Source organism: Plectropomus leopardus, chromosome 1, assembly GCF_026936395.1.
Source record: "Plectropomus leopardus strain MGB_pleo_1.0 chromosome 1, ASM2693639v1, whole genome shotgun sequence".
Taxonomy (NCBI): domain Eukaryota; kingdom Metazoa; phylum Chordata; class Actinopteri; order Perciformes; family Serranidae; genus Plectropomus; species Plectropomus leopardus.
In genome coordinates, this window is record NC_142176.1 from 15793723 (window position 1) to 15804568 (window position 10846).

Sequence of the window (10846 nt, forward strand, 5' to 3'; positions counted from 1 at the left end):
GAGGGAGACAGCAGAGATGGGGGGAAGCGAAGTGAAAGAGACAAAGGCTCGCCTGTCTGCTCTCTGTTCCTGCTGTCCCAGGTCATGTGTTTTTATATTAATGGTTGAGGTCATGTGTCAGGTCAGGGGTAGCTAATCTCAACTCCGTGGCTGGAGGGCACCTTCAACCCACAGGGCATTTAGGTACCTCTTCAACCCAACAGAGAACCACCGGGCTCTTCTCTTAGCATGCAAATGAGACAGGAACAAATGTCCCGTCATGTCTGGGGCTCCATGTCCCAAAGTACTTAACACTCTTCCTGTCAACCCCCCCTCTCTCCAGCTGCTTCAAAAACCCCCCCGCACCTCCCTCACTCTTCTTTCCTCCCTCTTATGTTCTTTAAATGAGCTTTCCAACTCCACTTCTTTCTCGCAATTCAATTTTACAAGGCCATTATCCCGGGTGTAATGTGGAGGTTAAATATATCGGGGCAGACGTTATGTGAAAATAATTAGTGCTAATGAATAATGCACTCATTCAGCTGATGAAGGATGGTTGTCAGGGTAATGGAGTGCAAGGGAGGGGCCCCTCTGACAAATGAAATTAAAATATTTAAACACTGTTTTACGATATTACCGGGCCCTCACACTCTTTCCCTGTTACCTACTCGCTCCACGGAGCAGGCCGGCCTCTATGTGACATGATAGCTGTGCCATTACTCATGCACAGCATCTGTCTCACTAAAGACAGAGGAGGAAATGTCCCCCACACCACACTCTCACAGTACCTTTCACCACAGCTAATCATCCCCGCCCTGATAATCAGGACATCAGAGACGTCTATCCATATCGACAGCCCCTGTCTCTCTGCCAGGTTATATTTCGTTCCCTTTATTTATTGCCGCTACACTCATTCGGCCTCTTACAACCTCATTCTGCACCCATCATCTGACAATGAAGGATGTGGGTTTTAAAATGCCCAGTTTACAGCACCCTTCCATCCAATTGGCCCACAGGAATCAATAATGGTGTACCAAGCGCTCTGTGACTGACAAATGGTAAGGCATCAACACCATTTCATTAGACGCGATGGTTAAAGGAGGAGCAGCAGGAGGAGTGAGACAGCTTATAAGGTGATACATATTGCGCAGTGATTTATTCACAAAATCATTAGGTTAAGTAGCTCTTCAGATGGATCGGTTCACCCACTTTTCTTAAAAAAGAAAAGAAAAAATCCACTTCAACTAACTCAGACTATAACATACTATATCTATGTTCCATTTAATATATTCATAGTACTGCACTCTATAAAGATTATCCCAAAAAAGTCATAGCATGTCCTAAAAATGTCATAGAAAAGTCATGGTATAGAAATTTTATCCAAAATAGCACTAAAAAGTCATAATATAATATATTGTCCAAAACTGCAGGAAAAGTAATGTTGTCAGAAATAGCACACAAAAGGCATAGTTTAATATGTCATCCAAAATCACAAAAAAAAGTATCATAGGTTACTATGTCTTCCAAAAAGAACCAAAAATGGCATAGTATAGTATGTCGTCCAAAACAGCATAAATAAGTCATATATTGTATTTGTCCAATATATGATACAAATCATAGTAAAGTATTTCTTCACAATAGAATGAAAAAGTCATAGCATAGCATATCGCTCACACTAGCATAAAAAGGTCTTATTATAGCATGTCATCGAACATAGCATAAAAAAGTCACAAAGTGTCATCCAAAAGAGCATTAAAAAATCATAGTACAGCAGGTTGGCCATAACAGCATAAAAAAACTCAGAGTTTATGATGTTGTCCAACATAGCATAATAAACATCATAGTGCGGTGTGTCACAAAACATGCTCAAGCAAAAGTCATAGCATAGCATGTCATAAAAAGTCATGGTATAGCATGTTATAGAAACTGCCTAAAAAAGTCATAGTACAACATGTCACAAAAACAAATTCCTGTCATGGAAAATGCCACAGCAGGCGGACATATCTTTGCCAAAGTAAGTCTATGGGGAAAAAAAGTATTTTTTGGTCTGATGGCATCGCACGACGGACCCGAAAGCTGAATTTCCACCGTTTGACGACTATGAAAATTTGCTTCAAAGCCCGGCACACTTTCTGAAGGCCTGATATTTGTGACTATTTACAAAAAGCAAGAGAAAGGGAGCAGCTACGTCCTGTTGAATCCTAAAGGGAGATATTAACATTTCTTAGCAGCAAAATGTCAAATTGTATCTTAGATCGTTACAAATCACGCAGGTCTTTAAGTTAGGGTTATGTTCAGTTTTCACAGGACAATGGGTAGCTGTTATAAAAGCAGGCTGTAAGCACTGAAGTGAGCTGCTCTTTCCCTGGGGCTTAGCAGAGACAGCTGGCACACCATCGACAGCCACGTCTGACAACCTTCTTTTATTAATCTCATATTTTGTAGATTGGCGCCATATACATTTGACTTGTAAAACAGACCTAATTACGGGGCCTGTAGCATGCAAGCCACACATCAAACAGTAAGTTACAGTAAAAGCCTATGATCTCAGTCGCCTTCTCTCTCCTTTTTTTTTCCTCCCCTCCCTTGCCTCCACACACCAGAAACACTGATTATAACAGGGACATTAAAAGGGAATTACAGCGAAACAATTTACACTTAATGTAGCAGTCATATGAACAGGGAAGAAGGATGGACAAAGATATAGCAGTATTAATAATACATGCTTTAATTTAGCAGCTGGGAATGCATAGAGCAGGATCAAGGCACCGGGAAAGACAGACAATGAAAGAAGGGGGAAGCAGTGAGAGAAAGATAGCTGAAGGAAAAGAGATGAGAGGCCGAATGACAGAGAAAGTGTAAAACAGTGGAGGGTAAAAAAGTGGAGGAGGATCAGAATATGTTGCTGTGGGTTTTTTCGACGCAGCGTGATTCATGGGCAGTAAATATGCAAAGCCTGATGGCCATAAGGCAATCAGAGGAGCGCCACTCATCTACATGTTGCACAGTGGGCTATAATCCATCTGAGGGGCAAGGAATAATGATAGCAGGAAGCAGGAATAAGAGCAGGGTCTGTTTATTACCTCAGACAGATCCATAATGCATACAGATGTGAGGGAGGCACGCAGCAGCCTCTGGCCAGAGAACTCTGTTGAAAAGACAGTAATATTGTTTTTAGTGTAATGAAAGACAATCTGATTTAAGCACCTATTAAGGCGTGCTGTCATATAAAGTTTTAAAAGTGCTAGAGCTATAACCACCGCTGACAGAGAGAGGAAAAAAGCCCAAAAGATGGACACAGAGAGAAAGGGAAGAGTTAACCTCAAAGGTCACCAATAAATTCATATTGCAATATGGGTGCACACTTATGTATGTGAAATGTTATAATTTGGTCCAAATATGCATGTCTAGACCTATATAGATAAAACCAACTGGCAATAAAACTGTGATCTCACTTCTTGGTGTCATTGTGGGTCTTTATTTGCAAAGAGATACACATAAACACACACCAACACAAAGACCTCGCCTTGCTGTCTCCTCACAGAGGACATTAACACCGGGATCCTACTGGTGCCGGAGTAAGTAATAAATTGTGTTGAACATTGATAAACTAATGCAATTACCTGCAGGGCAAGCAAGTCAGCTAATTTAAAGATACCAGGTTTGTTCATGCAGTGGGGGGCTCTGAATAGGCCCCAAGGGTGAAAGATGCCACCTTTATTACATCTGAGAGGTCAGCCTGGTAGCACAGTATTAGGATTGATCTTTTGATCCCTGCTTGGAACCCCCCATACTGTACCAACCCCATCTGGCTGAGAAAAAAACAGCTTATCTGGCACGAAGGGTTAACCCTGCTAGCCAGGCAGCCTAATTGAGCGCCACACATCTCAGCTACACAGCAGAAACAGGAACCTAGAGGGTCGTAACAAGCCAGCCATGACTTATTCACATAATAAACCAAGCAGATATCTAAATGAGCCATTGAGCTGGCCAGAGGGAGGGAGGCCATTAGGCCGCACGAACTATGGGTACATATTTGTATATCTACAATTGCCCTATCATTTGCATATGTAGCTGGCTATAGAAATGTTAGTCTGCGCTTGTACCCAGGGGCCTAATGACACAACAGAACAACTTCGTACTCATTCAAGGTATCATAAACAAGCCAGAGCCGCATTCGTTTAATCCATAACAACAAAAGGTGATGACGTGAGGAATCATTTAGGTTATATTGAAAGCAAAGCGGCTGGAGGTCCGCTACATGCCCGCTGTTCCTTCACTGGAGTGAAAACATCTGAGAAATGAATAAATGTAAGCTTAAAGGGATAGTCAAAAACTGCGCTTATTTCTCTCTCTTGCCGAGTTAGGTGAGAAGATCAATACCAGTCTCATGCCTATCCGTTAAATATCAGGCTACAGCAGCTGGTTAGCTGACCATAAAAACTGGAATCTGACAGGGTTCCCGTGTATATTTAAAAAGTCATTGAATTACTTAATCTAAAAAAAGGGTGGAATTGGTAAAAAAAAATAAAACTTCTTAATTAAATCTTTCAGAGGTATTAAAATTGCTCAGACATGGGAATTTTTTTGATTTTATAATTTTTTTTCCTGATGTTGCATTGTATTAAAAACAGTGGTAAAAAATGGATATATGTTCATAGGACCATTAACCAAATCCTGGGCTATGTTATACCTAGATAGAACATGTGTAGATCTGTATTTTTATGTTCTTGCAGGGGGCATTGTGTTAAGAGAAGACAGATATTTACTAAAAATCCCTCTGGCAGCATGTAAGAAAGCCATTACCAAGAGGTGGTACAAGGCTGAGCCACCAACGCAAGATGAATGGCTGAATATTGTGAATGAAATTTATTATATGGAATTGTTAACTTATAAGGTAAGGGTCCGAGAAGAGCAGTGTTGAGAAAAGTGGGAGAAAAGGACAATATTTACAAGTCAAGGACAAGATGAGAGACTGAACCACTGAATATGAAATATGAATGAATGTTTTTTGGTGAGAAATGTCAACCCAGAACTTTTTGTTTCCTCTCTCTTTATTTGTTCGTCTTTGTTATACTGTTTTTTTCTCTTCCTCTAACACTTTTGTCAAACCAATAAAAATAAAGTGTTAAAAAAAATGTAAAGTCTTAAATCTAATGTGCCTTAAGCTGTAGGAACCCTGTCTGTGAAACAGCTCAGCTTGCCTCCACCCGAAGATTAAAAAAAAAGTGAAAAGAAAACAGAATTTGCTGCTATACTGGGAGTTATGTGCCGTACTATTTCTTGTCTTGGAGCTGTTGCTAGCATGGATGGATTACTGGGGCCTACCAGGCATAGACCGAGAGACCCAAGGTGTGAGGGGCCCACTTGACTTTCACCTGCAAATTATGCCGATCGCTCAATACTTACCAAAACAACTATTCAAAATGACTAGCCTATAAACTGCCAAAAAATGTCAAGGAGACACAAAAGAACTAAAAAGAGACACAAAGCAACTACAAAGAGATTCAAAATGACCACAAAAAGGTGCAAAACTGCCACAGACTGCAAAAAACTGCAAAGAAAGTTACAACAATGGACACAAATCCACACATAGATACATAACAACTAAAAAGAGATGCAAAACAACAACATGTAGAGGATAAACCACTATAATGTCTTGCTTCTAGAGAGCTGGTGGGACCTTCTACATAACTGTGCCCAGGGACCCACTGTCTCATCATCCACCCATGGTTGGCATGCGGACTAAAAAACTACTTGGGCATATAACATCCCCCTAAAACTATGAACTGCTGTTTTACATTTAGATTTTTCTGCAAATTCACAGCCCAGCTAGCTGTTTCCCTCTGCTCTCACTGATTGTGCAAAGCTAAATTAACCAGCTGCTGGCTGTAACACACTGAAATGATGAAACTATTTTTCAATGGATTAATAAAAGACAAACGCAAAATAAAAAAGATCATAAATACATTCAGAATATATAAGGAGTAAAGCTTTAGATTGCCAAATGTTTTTGCAAATACAGGGTGTTTATACATATATTTATGAATAATCTACAAAACTGTAAAGGCATAATTTCTCAAAACCCGTACAGCACCAGGAAGCTGGGCATGATGGGATTCAGAGACCCCAGAAAACCACTGACCCTTTTCTCCTGCACTCGTATTTGTCTGTTATGTTGATCCGTTCAAACAATAACAACAAAGGCTGTCACTAATCAGCAGAGTCTTGTGGTAAAGGGTCAAAGGTCAGCCTTTAATGTGACCTCTGACACATAATTAAATTGCCATCTTTAACCTCAGTTACAACCTGTCACAGAGCATTGGATTACATGCTGCAAATCACTCCACCAATCAATGCCAGGAGCGAGGGCAGAGGGAGGGGCCTGCTGCGTCCAGCAGTGTCTGCACAGAGATTATCTTTAATGAAGCTGCACTGTACCGTGATCATGTTAGTGTAAAGCCTAATTAGATTCTGAATGACGTACTGCAATAGCGCACACACTCATTCTAACAGGGAAACGGAGACTGCAGATAAGAGACACACACAGGGTCCAGTCACATAACTTGCTTCCACTTAGGCTATTAAATCATGCAAATCTGAAAGAAGCTCCTTCAAACTTACGTCAAATGAAAGCTCTGGTCAGTAGAATCGGATATTCACTGGCTTTTAGCTCTGTTTTTGGTCTCTACCAACTCCTGAGGGAAATATCTGGCTCTTTAACTACTTAACACTCCACTGTGTTCACAAGCTATACTGTGTCTGTCTGCTGTTAGGTGCTCAGCAGATCATGCACGGTGGGCTTTTAAAGCTTTTTCAGTAAATACAGCAGAACTGCTGCGTCCAAAAACAGCACCACAAGAGCCGTGAGAGAGAACCAGAACAGTAATACCTGACAGTTAAACAATGAGCTCAAACACAATATAAAGCTACTTTAAGTCAAAATTTTAAATGTTTATATCTCAAAACTTTCATATGTTAATTTACTACAAATTACACTTCTCAGAAATATATCAAATTGTTTAAAGTAGCTCTACTTTGACTACAAAAAAAGGAAGGTGTCTTTATTTCACGGCCTACATCATTAAAGGTACAATATATGAACAGGGTTTGGTAGGTTACTTTCACAGGTTATAGTAGATCACTAACTGAAAAATTTAATAAGTAATGTTACTTTTTCAATTACTACAAAAAAGTAATCTAATTTATTACATTTAATTGAACTGAAAAATGTCTGTGAATAGAATGTGCCAAAAAAGGCATTCTTTCACAGTTAAAAAATGCAAAGCAACAAAATGGATTATCTATTTCTTATGTAAACGTTTTACTAATTTAGGGTTATATCCCCTTTGGGTTCTTATTTACTTATTTATTCATTTATTTTTATGCAGTATGCTGTGGACCTTTCTCTGTGTTTTCATAATAGTCATAATTACATAACAAGTTACTCCGTAACACTGTATACAACATTCAGAACATTAATATAACAGCAAATAACTATTTACTATATAAATATAAAGTGTAGTGCTGGCACTTGGAAGTCCCTCTGTGCGTGCTGTAATCTCAGCTTCTCTGTTCTGTGTTTTGGTAGCCAGTCAGGCTGTCGGTGCATGAGAGTGCATGAGAGTCCTTACTTTTCATGTACCGCTGATAACTCTGTCCCAACTCCGTGTTTGCTTGTGATGTCAGAGGTGAGACCCGTGAGTAGATATTCCCAGATTAGACTCTGAATGTCGTACACTGCACCTTTAAAGAGTAGAAAGAGAGAATAGACAAAGAGAATAAATATTCATATTATATAATAATATATCATTTATAGAAATAAACACTCCTAAAAGTGGCGAATATGCAAAATTTGCATGTCTATTTTTGATATGCTACTTAAACAAGCTTTTATTTTGCTAATAATAATAATAATAACCCTAATAAAAGTAATAATAAAAGTAAATAAAGACAGAACTTTGTTGTCATTTTACCTTGTTGTAATGGCGCTTTACTTACTTAAAGGATCCAAATACCACTTCTGTCTAGGGGAATTAACTTGTTAAAAAATATGTATATGCATACAATTTTCATTATTGTTTATTCTGGATCAGAAATTGAGATATAAATTAGTTAAACTGATATCAAACTATTTCTTATTTTCCCAAGGGCCTCTACTGGACTCCTTATGTATACTGAGAAGAGTAACTCCTCCAAATGTGTCCCAAAGTAGAGGGGGTAAAATGAAACTGTTTTAAGTACAGTGAAGAGTATATTCCAGAGACTGAAACCAAAAAGTAAAATTATGGATAAATTGGGTCCATGTGTTGCCATGTTTTCAGTTGTAAGCAGATTAGCTGCAGACTACAGGAGCTTAATGTTGATCTGCAGGTTCGGGGCAGCTGTGGTTTGATTTATTGATGGCGTTTCCCTACTAGCAGGGTTACCTGGGATCACCGGTCAGCAGACGAGGTTAAAGGGCTTTGCAATGTCTAGCAGAGCAGTATTTCCCGACAAACTGAGCATGATGGAGAAGGGTTTTAGGAGAAACAAGTGTGTTTTTGTCTTGCAGCTGAGTGATAACAAAAGATTTCCTTTATGCAACACTATATTTTACTGGTGAAGCTTAACAACTCAGCCATCCTCTCGCAGGCACTGATTTTACACCAAATCTGCAGCTGCAGTTACTGAGAAAAAATGTGTCCCCAAACTCAAATGATCCTGAATGACTATGCTGATTATGATTTAGAGGCTGCTAGTTTTGTTTCAAACTGTGCCTTGCTTTGTGGCTGGGGGCCCTGTGTTGTTTAAAGGGTTGTCGGGGTATAAATACTAAATTAATCATGCTTTGGCTCAACTTGCTAGGGACTGAAATTTGCTTATGGAGGCCCATGATCACATAAAATATTAATGGCTTTACAGAGAACTGGCATTGTAGCGATGGGGGCAAGGCGTGTGAAAGCATAAAGCAATGTGTTGGGAGGGGTCACTGTTGATTTGAGATCAGAAACACCTTAATATCTTCACTTTAAATTAGTGACAAGTGACCAAAACATAATGTTAATTATCCGTCCATTAGGATGAATTTTGTACATATTATTCTACAAAATTGGTTAAGTGGTAATTGGTATTAATCGGCTTGCAGCAGTGTTTTCATGTTGTGAAAATGCAGGAATGATATTCAAATGATTCTGAATAAATACATTAGAAGTGTGTAATGTTATGCATTTTCCTAGTTGTTGCATATCCATATGACCGACTTATTGAGCCCCCAGGGGCTTCTAAAAGAAACTACAATTATTTTCGCTGACAGACAGCAAATCTCCAAGCAAACAAAAGTGAGACTTTAAACAAGCAGATTCTTTTTTTTTTCCTAGTGTAACATACTTTCAATTTCATCTGCCTGCTGCATAAACAAAACAGAGGGGAAAAAAACAACATTATTACAGCTCATTCCAAAATTTCACACCATTTGTCTCCTTGACACAAATCAGAAAGTATAGATTTGTATAATGGATGACATGGATGTTGTAAACTTGTTAGCCCATATTTTCAGAGCTCACACAGAGCGTATAAACATCGTCTGCCCACTGAGACACAAAGGGAGGCAGAGCTCTCAGGCATTCCTGCACGCTGGTCACATGACTTAAGTGACTGAGGACGACATGGGACAGTCCTTTTCTGTAACACTTATCTGCGCAGCTCGTCCACAAAGTGCCACTGAGCAATTGTCAGGAGTTGTGGGTATTTGTGTCAATCAAACACGTGACAAATGAAAGCTACAAGTTCGTGTCACAAGTGCTTGTTTGATCAAAAATGATGCTTGTGTGAGTTTGGTGGCTCTACAGTAGGTAAATGAGCAACAGGAGGGGGCATTTAACACTCCCACACTGAGAGACGCAGGCATGAGGGAGGGTATTTTTGGTGTTGGCGTGGGGGGGAAAAGGGCTTAAATGATAAACAGCAGATATTCTACAAGAGCAAATCTGATTTCTCACAATTATCTCCACGAGCCTGACAGGCACCAGGGGTGGCCCAGGAACACTGAACTGGAGGACACTGATTGGGTTATTTGTCCTCTCTTATTCGAGACTGAGGGATTGTGGGAGCTGTTCTGTGGAGAGGCTCTCTGCAGGTGTATACCAACCCCTTACAGGAAGCAAAATCCCTTTTTACCCACACACCACGACTCAGATCCAGCTTTGGTTTGAAGAAAACAAAAGGGGACCCGTTTTAAAGTCAGTTTTAACCCATGTTTAGCAGGCAGGCAGTGGCAACTCTTTAAACACACTTGAAACACTTTAACATTTTAAAGTAGGAAAAGTACGGGTGCAAATAATGAAATAAATATTGGCTGAATTCCATGTTGCTGCTTCAGTTTTAAAGTGCTGGTATTGTGCATGCTAGCTCATCTACTGGGACTTTTGAATGGAACAGAGCTGTTAAGTGGATAGTTCAGATTTTTTGAAGTGGGGCAGTATGAGGCACTTATCCATTGTTAGTGTATTACCTACACTAGATTTGAGGTCAGCACTTGGTGCGTTTGGAGGAGCAGACTGGAGTACCGCCACGTTAACTGAGCGATGCACTGCTGAGGATGGAGGAGCAGCAAAACCTAATTTAGCCACCTAAAAAAAGAGACCACCAAGAAAAATCTGTATTAGTTTCAGTGCACACTATATTTATAATGTTTCACCACTTCACGTTGCTGTCAGACAACAGTTTCTGGGAACTTAAGACATTAAATTGCTCCCTTCAAAGCCAGACTCCTTTCACAAAACCAGTTATTTTATCTGAGCACGACAGCTGCTGGTCTACGCCTTCCTCGATCAGTCTTATGTGAAACCAAACTAACCCATCTAAAAGACCAAAATGCACACAATTA